The sequence below is a fragment of the Schistocerca gregaria genome, chromosome 10 (assembly GCF_023897955.1).
Source record: "Schistocerca gregaria isolate iqSchGreg1 chromosome 10, iqSchGreg1.2, whole genome shotgun sequence".
NCBI classification, from domain to species: Eukaryota; Metazoa; Arthropoda; class Insecta; order Orthoptera; family Acrididae; genus Schistocerca; species Schistocerca gregaria.
The window spans coordinates 139,853,796-139,868,907 of record NC_064929.1 but is presented as its reverse complement, the minus strand read 5'-3'; the positions used below and the strand labels follow the sequence as shown (position 1 = coordinate 139,868,907).

At 45.5% G+C, this 15,112-nt stretch overlaps 1 protein-coding gene across 2 annotated transcripts in view; it reads right to left on the bottom strand.

Moving 5' to 3' along the window:
• Positions 1-15,112, bottom strand: part of LOC126293305 (aminopeptidase N-like) — a 721,098-nt gene that overhangs the window by 599,287 nt on the left and 106,699 nt on the right. Inside the window, exons 1-2 of one of the 2 annotated variants that reach the window (XM_049986441.1) lie at positions 12,815-12,870; positions 1,557-1,618 (exon numbers count right to left, since the gene is read on the bottom strand). The gene's annotated coding sequence lies outside the window, so the exon portion shown is untranslated. Of the gene's footprint in view, positions 1-1,556; positions 1,619-12,814; positions 12,871-15,112 lie in introns of those variants that run through there. The other variant, XM_049986440.1, reaches the window with a different exon arrangement.

Genomic DNA, 15,112 nt, shown 5'->3' with positions numbered 1-15,112 from the left:
CCACAAGCGAAAACAGGAGGGTTGAAAAAGCTTTATTACTGTTTGCTTCTTCGGATCACGTTCAGATTTCGTTGAATGATTGCGAGTGGTTCCTAGTTGTTCTGGCACGTACACGGGAGCAAAAACTGTGGCTGTGCTGCACTCCACAGGGGTGCGGCCAAGTTCAATCCGGATGCAGCGCGACAATGTCCTTGGAGAAGGGTTGAAACGTCCTTTTCTGCCGTCACTTGTTTCCTTCCGTTACGTTGTGTAGGTGTTACATTACCACTTTCGTTAAAGAGGATTATAAATAACTCAAAAAATGTGTGTGAAGTCCTATAAGATCAAACTGCTGAGGCCATCGGTCCCTAGTCTTACACACTACTTAAACTAATTTATGCTAAGAACAGCACACACACACACACACACACACACACACACACACACACACACACACACACACACACACACACACGAGGGAGGAGTCAAACCTCTGGCGGGGGGGGGGGGGGGGGGGGGCGCAGTCCGTGACACAGCGCCCTAAATCGCTCGGCCACACCGCGCGGTTATAAATAACTGCCGAGATAGTTGACGTCTATTGGGATATCTCGGCCCATACACCGTACAAGAACGAACTGCATTCTTCCTACACTCTCCATACACCACGAGCATGTCGGCTTTTTCTGCATTGATAAATCCCATCGTCCACTTACTATCAGCCGGCCGATGTGGCAGAGCGCTTCAGTCTGGAACCGCGCGACCGCTACGGTCGCAGATTCGAATCCTGCCTACGGTATGGATATGTGTGATGTCCTTAGGTTAGCTAGGTTTAAGTAGTACGTTCTAGGGTACTGATGACCTCAGATGTTAAGTCCCATAGTACTCAGAGCAATTCGAATCATTTTTGAACTTATTATCTAGTGACTGGACTGTCACACACTGACTAACAAGTCGGAATGCACTCAATAAACACACCGGCACACTGTAAGCAAATATAAGAACATCGTACCTAGCAACTACGCAGGCTGAATGAGGCAAAGAAGTGTCGATGTGGAAACTTTTCAATACACGGTATTTCGTAAGCGACTCGCACTAGAATCTAGCAACAAACGCCACTGACATTCTGCTCTACCCTACTTTTCTTGTGTTAATGTCAACAGGGATTGTTCCACTTGAATAAGTGTATGTATGAAAAAAAAACATTTCCTAGTATTATTACACTCTGCTGATTGGCTAACAATGAACTCGTGACTATCAATCTATTCTGTGGAAACCACGCATGAATAGCTCAAAAATGGCTCTAAGCACTATAGGACTTAACATCTGATGCCATCAGTGCCCTAGAACTTAGAACTACTTAAACCTAACTAACCTAAGGACATCGCACTCATCCATGCCCGAGGCAGGATTCGAACCTGCGACCGCAGCAGCAGCGCGGTTTCGGACTGAAGTGCCAAGAACCGCTCGATGACAGCGGCCGGTACACATGAATAGCACTTTGCATTTTCGCAATATTTGCGGTGGAAATTATGTGATTCAATCTTAACAACGAAGGTCAGCACTTTACTCATACTTACGCTTCAGGTAGAACCCTTTTCTGATCGGAGCTTCGTGTTTACTAGTAGAGCAGCGACGGGAACTGGAAAAGAGAAACAGTAACTTTAATTACACCCCGTAAAAGTTCCTATTTTTACATTTCTAATAAAATTTCTTTTGTTATACACAAGGTGTCTGGAACTGCGATGGAACCGAAACCACCGGACGCGTGACCCGACAGCCACATACTCTGGGGGGGGGGGGGGGGGGGGGGGTCGCTCCTCGGACTCTGGCAGGAGGCGTCCTGCTTTTAGTATACTTAGATGACTTAGCAGGAGACTTGCGAAAAAATGAGAGAGCAAGGGGAAATTACGGCCGTATTTTTTTCCGAGGGCATGCAGCTTTACTGTATGGATAAATAACGATAGCGTCCTCTCGGGTGAAATATTCCGGACGTAAAATAGTCCCCCATTGAGATCTCCGGACGGAGCTACTCAGAAGGACGTTGTTATCAGGAGAAAGAAAACTGGCGTTCTACGGAACGGAGCGTGGAAGGGTGTAGGTTGCAATAGGTACTGCGAGAAGCTTGCACAGGATAGAGTAGCATGCAGAGCTGCATCAAACCAGTCTCTGGACTGAAGACAACAAAAACAACAGATGACTTAGCAGGAGACTTGGGGAAAAAATGGGGATATCGTTGCGCCAGCAAGTTGTATCCGGAAAGGATTCGGAGTTTCAGTCAGTAGGCAAGGTCAGAGATTGTCTGGCTTCGTAACACGATGGCAGGTCGCTACCGCGGAGGGCAAAGCCACACCCGCGTCCAATGGCGCGAGTGTGTCAACACCGCGCCCTCCACACGTGTCCGAACGGTGATCGACCTTGCATTACGTTTGCCCTCGTTTACGTTTTTCGATTCGGTTGCCTCCCTGGACAGTCTTCACACGCTTATGGTAATTTTCGCTACGCTCTGGACTTCGCTCCTGGCGAGCCATACATTACGTGAACTCATCTGTCATCGACCACAGCGACCGCCTCTTCGTTCTCGCTCTCACCGCCAGCGACAGTGACCGTAAACTACACTATTGGCCATTAAAATTGCTACACCAAGAAGAAACGCAGATGATAAACGGGTATTCATTGGACAAACATATTATACTAGAACTGACATGTCATTACATTTTCACGCAATTTGGGTGCATAGATCCTGAGAAATCAGTACCCACAACAACCACCTTTGGCTGCAATAACGGCCTTGCTACGCCTGGGCATTGAGTCAAACAGAGCTCGGATGGCGTGTACAGGTACAGCTGCCCATGCAGCTTCAACATGATACCACAGTTCATCAAGAATGGTGACTGCCGTATCGTGACGAGCCAGCTGCTCGGCCACCATTGAGAGACGTTTTCAATTGGTGAGAGATCTGGAGGATGTGCTGGCCAGGGCAGCAGTCGAATATTTGCTGTATCCAGAAAGGACCGTACAAGACCTGCAACATGCGGCCGTGCATTATCCTGCTCAAATGTAGGGTTCCGCAGGGATCGAATGAGGGGTAGAATGACGGGTCGTAACACATCTGAAAAGTAACGTCCACTGTTCAAAGTGCCTTCAATGCCAAGAAGAGGTAACCGAGACGTGTAACCAATGGCACCCCATACCATCACGCTGGGTGATACGCCAGTACGGCGATGACGATTACACGCTTCCAATGTGTGTTCACCGCGATGTCGCCAAACACGGATGCGACCATCATGATGCTGTAAACAGAACCTGGATGCATCCGTAAAAATGACGTTTTGCCATTCGTGCACCCAGGTTCGTCGTCGAGTACACCATCGCAGGCGCTCCCGTCTGTGATGGAACATCAAGCGTAACTGCAGTCATGTCCCTATCTGTTGACTCAGGGATGGAGAAATGGCTGCACGATCCGTTACAGCCATGCGGATAAGGTGCCTGTCATCTCGACTGCTAGTGATACGAGGCCGTTGGGATCCAGCACGGCGTTCAGTTACCGTCAGGAACCCACCGATTCCATATTCTGCGAACAGTCATTGGATCTCGACCAACGCGAGGAGCAATGTCGCGATACGATAAACCGCAATCGCGATAGGCTACAACCCGACCTTTATCAAAGTCGGAAACGTGATGGCACGCATTTCTCCTCCTTACACGAGGCATCACAACAACGTTTCACCAGCCAACGCCAGTCAGTTGCTGTTTGTGTACGAGAAATTGGTTGGAAAATTTCCTCATGTCAGCTCGTTGTAGGTGTCGCCACCGGCGCCAACCTTTTGTGAATGCTGTGAAAAGCTAATCATTTGCATATCATAGCATCTTCCTGACGGTTAAATTTCGCGTCTGTAACACGTCATCTTCGTGGTGTACCAATTTTAATGTCCAGTAGTGTATTTCCTACAAACAACGAGTAAAGATATAAAATTCATCTCTCCAGCGTGGTGCATCATTAGCACCTACCGGCCGTTGTGGCCGAGCGGTTCTGGGCGCTTCAGTCCGTAACCGTGCTACTGCTGCGGTCGCAGGTTCGAATCCTGCCTCGGGCATGGATGTGTGTGTGATGTCCTTAGGTTAGTTAGTTTTAAGTAGTTCTAAGTTCTAGGGGACTGATGACCTCAGATGTTAAGTACCATAGTGCTTAGATCAATTTGAACATTAGTACCTGCTCACAGATTTGTAAATAAATACAAACTGAAACATTACAAAGTAACGCTACCGCGCTGACTAACAAACATACTTCCGCTCGCAGTCAGCAGTGTAACCATCTGATGGTGGCAATTTGATCTCTGTTCCCTCTCCCTTTACGAAACCGAGCTTGTTGTTTAAGTTGTGTTCTGTCTATATAAACTGGTTCCAATGGCTCTAAGCACTATGGGACTTAGCAGCTGAGGTCAGCAGTCCCCTAGAACTTAGAACTACTTAAACCTAACCAACCTAAGGACATCACACACATCCATACCCGAGGCAGGATTCGAACCTGCGACAGTAGCAGCCGCGTGGTTAAGGACGGACGTGCCTAGAACCGCTCGGCCACAGCGGCCGGCCTCTATCTATATACTAGCGAAGTCTGTTGTGTAAGATTTTTAAACATTATTTTGCTAGCACGTGATGTACGTCCAACTGTTCTGTGATTTGAACAGCCTTTAGAAATTTCTACTGGTCGAAATCGGAATGAATACTGAGTTTTACAGTCTTTCGTACACTGTTGGATCACAAACTTTCTAAGATATTGAGTGGGACACTTTCACTGCATTCTTTCCAATGGTTATGAACAATTCAGCTGGAATTACATCATGTCCACTAGCATCGTTTTTATCGACATTTTATATGGCCCATTTGACTCTAAAATATCTGGCTCTGGTTCGAAAATCACTAACTTAATCATCACTATGCCATTGCTGCAGTCATGAACTGTGCGGCTGGTCTCGGCGGAGGTTCGAGTTCTCCCTGGGGCATGGGTGTATGTGTTTGTCCTTAGGATAATTTAGTTTAAATACTGTGTAAGCTTAGGGACTGATGACCTTAGCAGTTAAGTCCCATAAGATTTCACACACATTTGAACAATGCCGTTCTTCCTCAAATGTATCATTTACGTGTTCTGCCCATCTCAGACGGAGAGAGAGAATCGAAGATAGCAAAAACATACGTTCCTGTACTCTTACACGTGAGCGTTCAATGTATAGCAGCAATAAATGTTCAACACTTTCATTTTCATTTTCTGTCAACTGCCACATTGTATGCAGACTATGGATGTGTAGCTAAGCTGATATTAGCCCAAATTATATTGGACGTCATTATCTGTTACTTCGTATGGTCCCACTGGACGTGGTAAGAATGGAAAAGAATGTTTATTATTAGAGGACGATCAGCTGTGACGTTTCTTTTGATAACGGAGGAAACACTAAAGCAAGATCAAGATACGTTCGTAGGGTCTGACGACCTAGAAAAATGGTTCAACAATCTGAAATGGGATCTTTACAAGATTTGGTATAAGGAAAAACCTGGTAATCGGTACGCATGGCACAGCACGTGCTCCGAATGTTCCACAACGTCGCGCAAGAAAACGTGACTTCTCCGCGGCTCATTCTGTTCGTGATAGAAAGGTAGGGTCAAGTGTTTCTGACAGCCCTTGTGCTAGGGACCGACTGTATACCCAGGAGAAGGGCCGTCTTAGTGTCACTGTCGTACAGTACGGGGTCAAAGTGTTAAAATTGCCCACTTCTTCCAGCTTAGACAAATGGAGCAAATCGGTGGGCCCTTTATTGGGTACAGTCAACGGTGCGCCTTAATGGGCTTGTATTCGCCCACGGTAGCTGAGTGGTAAGCGAGACAGGATGTCAATCCCAAGGGCCCGGGTTCGATTCCCGGCTGGGTCGGAGATTTTCTCCACTCAGGGACTGGGTGTTGTGTTGTCCAAATCTACATCTACATGACTACTCTGCAATTCACATTTAAGTGCTTGGCAGAGGGTTCATCGAACCACAATCATACTATCTCTCTACTATTCCACTCCCGAACAGCGAGCGGGAAAAACGAACACTAAACCTTTCTGTTCGAGCTCTGATTTCTCTTATTTTATTTTGATGATCATTCCTACCTATGTACTACCTATGTAGGTTGGGCTCAACAAAATATTTTCGCATTCGGAAGAGAAAGTTGGTGACTGAAATTTCGTAAAAAGGTCTCGCCGCGACGAAAAACGTCTATGCTGTAATGACTTCCATCCCAACTCGTGTATCATATCTGCCACACTCTCTCCCCTATAACGTGATAATACAAAACGAGCTGCCCTTTTTTGCACCCTTTCGATGTCCTCAGTCAATCCCACCTGGTAAGGATCCCACACCGCGCAGCAATATTCTAACAGAGGACGAACGAGTGTAGTGTAAGCTGTCTCTTTAGTGGACTTGTTGCATCTTCTAAGTGTCCTGCCAATGAAACGCAACCTTTGGCTCGCCTTCCCCACAACATTATCTATGTGGTCCTTCCAACTGAAGTGGTTCGTAATTTTAACACCCAGGTACTTAGTTGAATTGACAGCCTTGAGAATTGTACTATTTATCGAGTAATCGAATTCCAACGGATTTCTTTTGGAACTCATGTGGATCATCTCACACTTTTCATCCCCATCGACGCGCGAGTCGCCGAAGTGACGTCAAATCGAAAGACTTGCACCCGGCAAACGGCCTACCCGACGGGAGGCCCTAGCCACACGACATTTATTTACAATGGGCTGATGAAGGCATCATTACTTCATGGGTGGTTCCTCAGAAGACCCGAACAAAAGCGTTTCTCACAGTATTTTCGCCGTCTGCGGGGTACCTAAATAATAAACCGTACCAAATTGCTCACATTTAACGGTGTATTATCTACGCATTCATCTATAAGTGCCATCCCTGTTTTCAAAAATCTTTATTCGCTATCGAGAAACATCCCAAAAACGTGGTACTTGGGCACCAAAACCGAGCCGCGGATGCTGAGACTGCTATGCACAGCAAATAGCTGAAATTTTTACGATATACACCCAGGTTCCCGATCTCTAACAACCATGAAAACTTTGATATCTTTTTCGTTTCAGAGATACAGAGTTTCGAAATAAACATAGAGTACAAACAAAATTCTGTCTGAGGCGGAACCGTAGTTTATAAAATGAGGTAGCACGAGAAATATGCTGTGACGTTTCCAGAAGGAAATTTTCACTCTGCAGCGGAGTGTGTGCTGATAAAGTTTCATGCTGTACAGTGCCTCCGTTATCATCAGAAAGGTGCTGGGAACTCTGTTTTAGTACTGAAGCACATGCAATTTTTTTCATGTAAAATCTGGTCTGAGGTGTAAAATTAGTTTCGCGTTATTTCAATTTCCGAAAGTAAACTATGAAAATTTTACTGATCCTTAGAGTTCTTTTCATGTGAGTGGCATATCCTGCTGTGGAAAAATGCTACTATCAGTTCAAAGAAAAGGCGAATAAGCTCCTGTCTGAAAGACTGAAAATTTGGGTAGTAGCTGCTTCATTCTACATTCCTCAGCAATAATGTTTCAAGTGGTTAAAATGGCTCTGAGCACTATGGCACTTAACTTCTGAGGTCATGAGTCCGCTAGAACTTAGAACTACTTAAACCTAACTAATGTCGCGACATCATACACATTCATGCCCGAGGCAGGATTCAAACCTGCGACCGTAGCGATCGCGCGGTTCCAGACTGTAGCGCCTAGAACCGCTCGGCCACATCGGCAGGACAATAATTTTTCTAAAAATCTTAGCATGTGAAAGTTTTCGGTTGTTTTCTTATGCTGAGAGAGAATGACACAGTGGTAGTTGGAAAAGAAATACAGTAGAATGGTAGAGACTGGTTGTGTTACAGAAGGAGCGATTGGGACTGTGGAAGTGTGAGGGAAAGATGAACAGATAGCTGTGACAGAACAGTGCTAGAAACTGAGTGAAGGACACAGTGACGCCAGTGGGACAGAAACAAAGAGAGGGAGAAAGTGGATGTGGGTGAAAGCCAGTGATAATGAGAGAGCGTCTATGGCAATGACAACAAGGAAGAAAGAGATAGTGGAAGTGAGAAAAGAGAGAGAGAGAGAGAGAGAGAGAGAGAGAGAGAGAGCGGTAGTGGGAATAATTGAATGAGATATTAGCAGTAAGAAAGGGAAAGATGGAGACAGTGAGAGGAGACAGCAGTAGTACTACTACTACTACTACTACTACTACTACTACTACTACTACTAGAAGAAGTAGATACATGAGCAGATAATGGCAATGAATAAAATAATAACAATGAGCTGCGCTGAATGAGTGAGTCAAAAAAATGTTCAAATGTGTGTGAAATCTCATGGGAATTACCTGCTAATGTCATCAGTCCCTAAGCTTACACATTACTTAACCTAAATTATCCTAAGGACAAAGACACACACCCATGCCCGAGGGAGGCCTCGAACCTCCGCCCAGACCAGCTTTACAGTCCATGACTGCAGTGCCTGAGACCGCTCGGCTAATCGCGCGCGGCTGAGTGAGTCAGAATGGGCAAGTGGGAGTGGATGAGCATGAGCAGCTTATACCGATGAATGGTGGGTGTGAGTGAGATACAGATAGGGAAGATTGAGTGAATGAGGAGTGAGATGCATGTGAAAATTTTTTAAAGCTATTGAGGAAAGTAGAATTGGGGGGCTTGTAGTCCACTTTCCAATCAGGGCCTTTTTAATCGGAGCATATTAGCCTCTTCTGAACTCCAACATGAGCATTTTTACGCCGGTATGGAGTATTTACAAGAACGAAGAGAGAACAATAAATAATTGAAGACCAAGAGAGATATACTCAGATTAAAAAAGACCTATCTTCCCTTGTCTTCAGCTTGTGCATCGAGGAAGCGATGACAGAAATGGATGAAAAGTACCAGAGTGGATTAAAATGCATGGTGAAGGGAATTTAAAGATAAAACTCATCGACGACATTGCTACGTCATCCTCAATGAAAGTGAGAAAGAATTACAGAACCTATCAAATGGAATGAACACTGTAACGATCACACATTCAGGGTTAACAGGAAACGAATAAAGACGAAAGTGTTGAGGACTGCCAGGAAAGAGATTAGCTATAAATTTTCCACCAAAACTGGGGTCCTCGCTGTAGACGAAGCGACGAAATTTGGCTGCCTGCAAAGTAAGATAACTCGCAACGCACGAAGAAAGGATGAAACAAGAAGCAGACCAGCAGAGACAAAGACTACGTTCCTAGCCGAAAGAAGTCTGCTAGTATCAAACATAGACCTTAATTCGAGGAAGAAATTTGTGAGAATGTGTGGAGCACTGTACGGTAGCTAATGGCGTACTGTGTGAATACCGAAAAAGAGGAGACGATCGAAGCGTTTGAGTTGTGATGTTGAAGCAGATTGTTGAAAATCAGGTAGCCCGGAAACAAAAGGATCGAGGAGGTGGGTCGGAGAATTAGCGAAAAAGCAACATACTGAAAACACTGATCAAGAAGAAGGGACGTCATGATGGGACGTCAGTTAAGACAAGCTCTAACTCCCATGCTACTAGAGGGAGGTGTAGGGGGTAAAAACTGCAGAGGAAGATGGGGGTTGGAACATGTCCGACAACACATTGTATTGAACTGGCGACCTAGAAACGACGGAGAGGGTTCGTTCCCGCCGTAGCCCTCAGTGGTTAACAATCCCACAACAGGCAACAACAGTTCACTCCCCCCTCCCCCTCTTCCTTCCCCCGAATGACTCACACCAGACGAGTGTAACCCCAAATGTTTGCGTGGTAGATTAATTATGGTATACGCCTACGTGGAGACAGTGTTTGCTCAGCAATCAAATTCAAATGGCTCTGAGCACTATGGGACTTAACATCTGAGGTCATCAGTTCCCTAGAACTTAGAACTACTTGAACCTAACTAACCCAAGGAAATCACACACATCCATGCCCGAGGCATGATTCGAACCTGCGTCCCTAGCGCGTTCCAGACAGTAGCGCCTAGAACCGCTCGGCCACGGCGGCCGGTTGCGCAGCAATCGCCGACATAGTGTAGCTGAGGCGGAACAAGGGGAACCAGCCCGCATTCGCCGAGGCAGATGGAAAACCGCCTAAAAACCATACACAGACGCCGGCACAACACCGGACCTCGACACTAATCCGCCGGGCGGATTCGTGCCGGGGACCAGCAGGCGTTCCCGCCCCGAAAGCATTGCGTTACACCGCACGGCCCAACAAAACATACTTTTACTGCAACCTTCTTTCGTAATTTATAGCTTTGTGTATTACTGTTCATAACATATATTATTATCTGACGAACTCGGGATTGCCCGCGTATTCTGCCGGCAGCTGTGGCCGAGCGGTTTTAGGCGCTTCAGTCCGGAACCGCGTTGTTGCTACGGTCGCAGGTTCGAATCCTGCCTCGGGCATGGATGTGTGTGATGTTATTAGGTTAGTTACGTTTAAGTAGTTCGAAGTTCTAGGGGACTGATGACCTCAGAAGTTAAGTCTCATAGTGCTTAGAGCCATTTTTTGAACCGCGTATTCATTTTGCTAATTTTCTGTTATAAACGAAATAAAAAATTAACTTGTTTGTAGTATAATATCGAAAAAATTTCGTTTCTATGTATTTGTGAAAACACCTTTGATATGCTGAGCACAGATGCTTCGCACCTCTGCCACGCAGTTTTGTAAACGTCTCTATGACAACACGTCGTCATAGCTGTATAGACTGCGAATGTTTTCGCCTACAGCCGTTCGCAGCTGAAAGCTACCAAATACGCTGCCATGTGACAGGGACTCCTTACGTTGACTCGACTGTAGGAGTTTCTTAGTTATAAAGAATAAATGTATTAAATACTTCATGCATGATGCGGTATTTTTTTACTTATTTCAGTGCTCATGACGTCACATCTCTTGAACTGTGTGTCTTTAAAACGTATATTTGCGTAGGTACATTCAGCGGCGTTTGTGGATACTGTATGCGAAATATGTTGCGGATAGACGTAGCAGCAAAGAAGCAATAAATGATGCGGCAGTTTTTCACGCACCTAAGTGTTTAATTTCTGGTTATGTGTGTGTCATACAATGACACTATCTTGTAGGCACATTCAGCGGTATATGTGGACACTGTCTGCGGAACATGTTGCGAACACAATTAGTAGCACAAAAGTAATAAATTAAAAAAACGTCATAACGACGCGACAGTTTTTCTTGTCTCTCATTGTTTGTGACGTCATATCTTCTGAACTACGATAGGTAGGTGGTTCTTACACCGACGGTGACTGTTGCCTGACAGTAAGGAGTAGTATGTGTACCTAGTTTGGTTGAAATCGGTCCAGTGCGTCAGTAAGCGGCGTGGAGAAAACACACACACGCACACACATACACACACACACACACACACACACACACACACACACACACACACACACACACACAAGACTTAGAATTATGAACAACTTAAGTTGGAATGATCACGAAGATAAAGTTGTGCGGAAGGCAAACCAAAGAGTATGTTTCACTGGATGAGCACTTAGATGATGCACCAGTTGTACTGAAGAGACTGCGTACACTACACTTGTTGGCTCTCTACTAGAGAGAATACTTCTGTGCTGTGTAGCATCCTTACCAGGTAAGACCGATGGAGGAACATCGAGAAAATTTCAAAGAAGGGCAGCACGTTTTGTATCATCGCGAAACGGGCAGAGATTGTCACGGATACGATAATAGTGTCGGTATGGCAATTATTAAAACAAAGGCGTTTCTCAATGCAGCGACATCTTTTCACGAAGTTTCAATCATGAACTTTCTACTCTGAATGTGAAAATATTTTGTTGGCGCCCAACTAAAGAGGGAGAAATGATCGTCATAATAAAATAAGAGAAATCAGAGCTCGGAGAGAAAGATTTAAGTGTTCATTTTCCTCATGCGCAATTGGAGACGAACCGTAGAGAAATGAATAGTCTGAATGTGCTTCGAAGAGCTCTGTTCCAGGCACTTAAGGGGGGTAGGACGTCAAACTGGCCGACTTTGAGTAGGAGAGGTATCACAGGATATTTTAATCTCCACTGTCTACACTTTTACAAATAAATTCATAAAACTTTGTCAGCATCACCAGGAAGGATTCAGGATTCATACTCGTAGCAGTGGAAGCTCAAAAACGTAACAAAACACTTTTTTTACATGTGAAATTTCATCATTTTTTCACTTACTACTGGCTGCATTTGTCGCTATAGGTACACTTTTCTTCCTAAGTAAGAGAGATTCTTCGATGACATTTGCACAGCATACAAACCATAGTTACAGGTGTATGAAACAAATTTATTTATTTTATGAAAAAACGAATGAGCTGTTATATTTTAAACTTCATGTTTAGAAAAAACACAAATTTTCTAGTTAATTACCTCAATTTTTCCACAGTTTTTATTTGATTTCATACACCTTTGAGTATGGTTTGTATGCTGTGCAAAGTTCATCGAACCATCTCTCTTACTTATGAAGAAATGTGTACCTATAGCAACAAATGCTGCCGTTACTAAGTGAAAAAAATGATGAAATTTCACATTAAAAAAAATTAATTGTTATGTTTTCGAACTTCCACTGCTGTGAGTGTAGATCCTGAATCCTTCCTGGTCATACTGACAAAGTTTTGTGAATTTATTTGTAAAAGTATATACAGTGGGAATTAAAATGTCCTGTGGTGCATCTCCTGCTCCAAGTCGGCCCGTTTAACATCCTACCCCCCTTAAGTGTGAATTTCAGAATAGTCGTGCAGATGCAGATGTATTGTGCAGTAATAAATTTACCTTACGAGCTCGGGTTGCAGCACGATGCTGTGCTGGTAAACGGCTGCTGGCGTCCGGCAGACAGACGGAGAGCCAGAAAAGGACAGACTGGACTTGTCATTCTGCGGTCTGGCGTCCCCTGTGAAGCGCCGGCCGTAGCGGATGCCCCGAATAAGCCGTGCGGAGATGGAGCCGGCGAGGTCGGCCTTGGGCCCGTGGCGTGGCAGGCGGAATTAAGTGGCGGACAGGAGAGGACAGGACAGGACAGCAGCCACCGGCTACTGGCCTCCGTCCCAGGCCACAATGTTGCACTGACACGTCGCAAGGACGCTTCGTACAGTGAGCAACTGATTAGCGTCCTGTCGTTATGGAAACTTATGACCGTATATGCTGTAAAAATTGATCTGACGTGGAGTAGAGGAAGAAATTAAGGACAGAAGACTAGATAGGAAGGATGAAAGGAAAGAAAGACATAACCATTGAAGGAAGGAAGAGGGAAAGAAAGCAGAAGGGATGGAAAGGAAGAAGCAAGGAAGGAGTCAAAGAAGCATGAGAAAAACAATGATGGCAACAAGAATGAAAATTCAGGACGGAAGGAAGGAAAGGAACATCGAAGGAAGGAAAGAAGGAAAAAAGGAGGGAGTAAGGAAGCAAAGAAGGAAAAGAAGAATGGATGGAAGGAAAAAAGAGAAGCATTTGAAACTGACTGCAGAACGATTCTACTGCCACCAGCTCAAGTTTCCTGTAAGGAGCACGAGGATGACACGAATTCGGGCTCGTACGGAGGTACACAGACATCCGTTTTGCCCTTGTTCTGTTTGTCAGGAGAACAGGAAAAAATAACTAGTAGTGTTCAAAATGGTTCAAATGGCTTTCAGCACCATAGGACTTAACATCCGAGGTCATCAGTCTCATAGACTTAGAACTACTTAAACCTAACTAACCTAAGGACATCACACACATCCATACCAAGGCAGGATTCGAACCTGCGACCGTTGCGGCCGCGCGGTTCCAGACTGAAGCGCCTTTAAGCGCTCGGCCACACCGGCCGACTGACTAGTAGTGTAAATGGTATCCTGCGTCATGCACCATACGGTGGCTTGTGTAGGTAACTCCCAAGAAACACTTATCCTACACTACTGGCCATTAAAACTGCTATACCAAAAAGAAATGCAGATGATAAACGGTCTTCATTGGACAAATGCATTATGCTAGATCTGCCATGTGATTGCATTTTCACGCATTTTGGGTGCGTAGATCCTGAGAAATCAGTACCCAAAACACCACCTCTGGCCGTAATAACGGCCTTGATACGCCTGGGCATTGAGTCAAACAGAGCTTGGATGGCCATGCTGCCCATGCAGCTTCAACACGATACCACAGTTCGTCAAGAATAGTGACTGGCGTATTGTGACGAGCCAGTTGCTCGGCCACCATTGACCATATGTTTTCCATTGGTGAGAGATCTGGAGAATGTGCTGGCCAGGGCAGCAATCGAAAATTTTCTGTATCCAGAAAGGCCCGTACAGGACCTGCAAAATGCGGTCGTGCATTATCCTGCTGAAATGTAGGGTTTCGCAGGGATCGAATGAAGGGTAGAGCCACGGGTCGTAGCACATCTAAAATGTAACGTCCACTGTTCAAATTGCCGTCAATGCGAACAAGAGGTGACCGAGACGTGTAACCAATAGCACCCCATATCATTGCGCCGCGTGATACGCCAGTATCGCGATGAAGAATACACGGTCCCAACGTGCGTTCACCGCGATGTCGCCAAACACGGATGCGACCATCATGATTCTGTAAACAGAACCTGGATTCATCTGAAAAAATGACGTTTTGCCATTCGTGCACCCAGGTTCCTTCTCGAGTACACCATCGCAGGCGCTCCTGTCTGTGATACAGCGTCAAGGGTAGCCGCAGCCACGGTCTCCGAGCTGATAGTCCATGCTGCTGCAAACGTCGTCGAACTGTTCGTGCAGATGGTTGTCGTCTTGCAAACGTCACCATCTCCTGACTCAAGGATCGAGACGTGGCTGCACGATCCGTTACAGCCATGCGGATAAGATGCCTGTCATCTCGACTGCTAGTGATACGAGGCCGTTGGGATCCAGTACGGCGTTCCGTATTACCCTTCTGAACCCACTGATTCCTTATTCTGCTAACATTCATTGGTTCTCGACCAACGCGAGCAGCAATGTCGCGATAAGATATACCGCAATCGCGATAGGGTACAATCCGACCTTTATCAAAGTCGGAAACGAAATGGTACGCATTTCTGCTCCTTACACGAGGCATCACAACAACGTTTCACCAGGC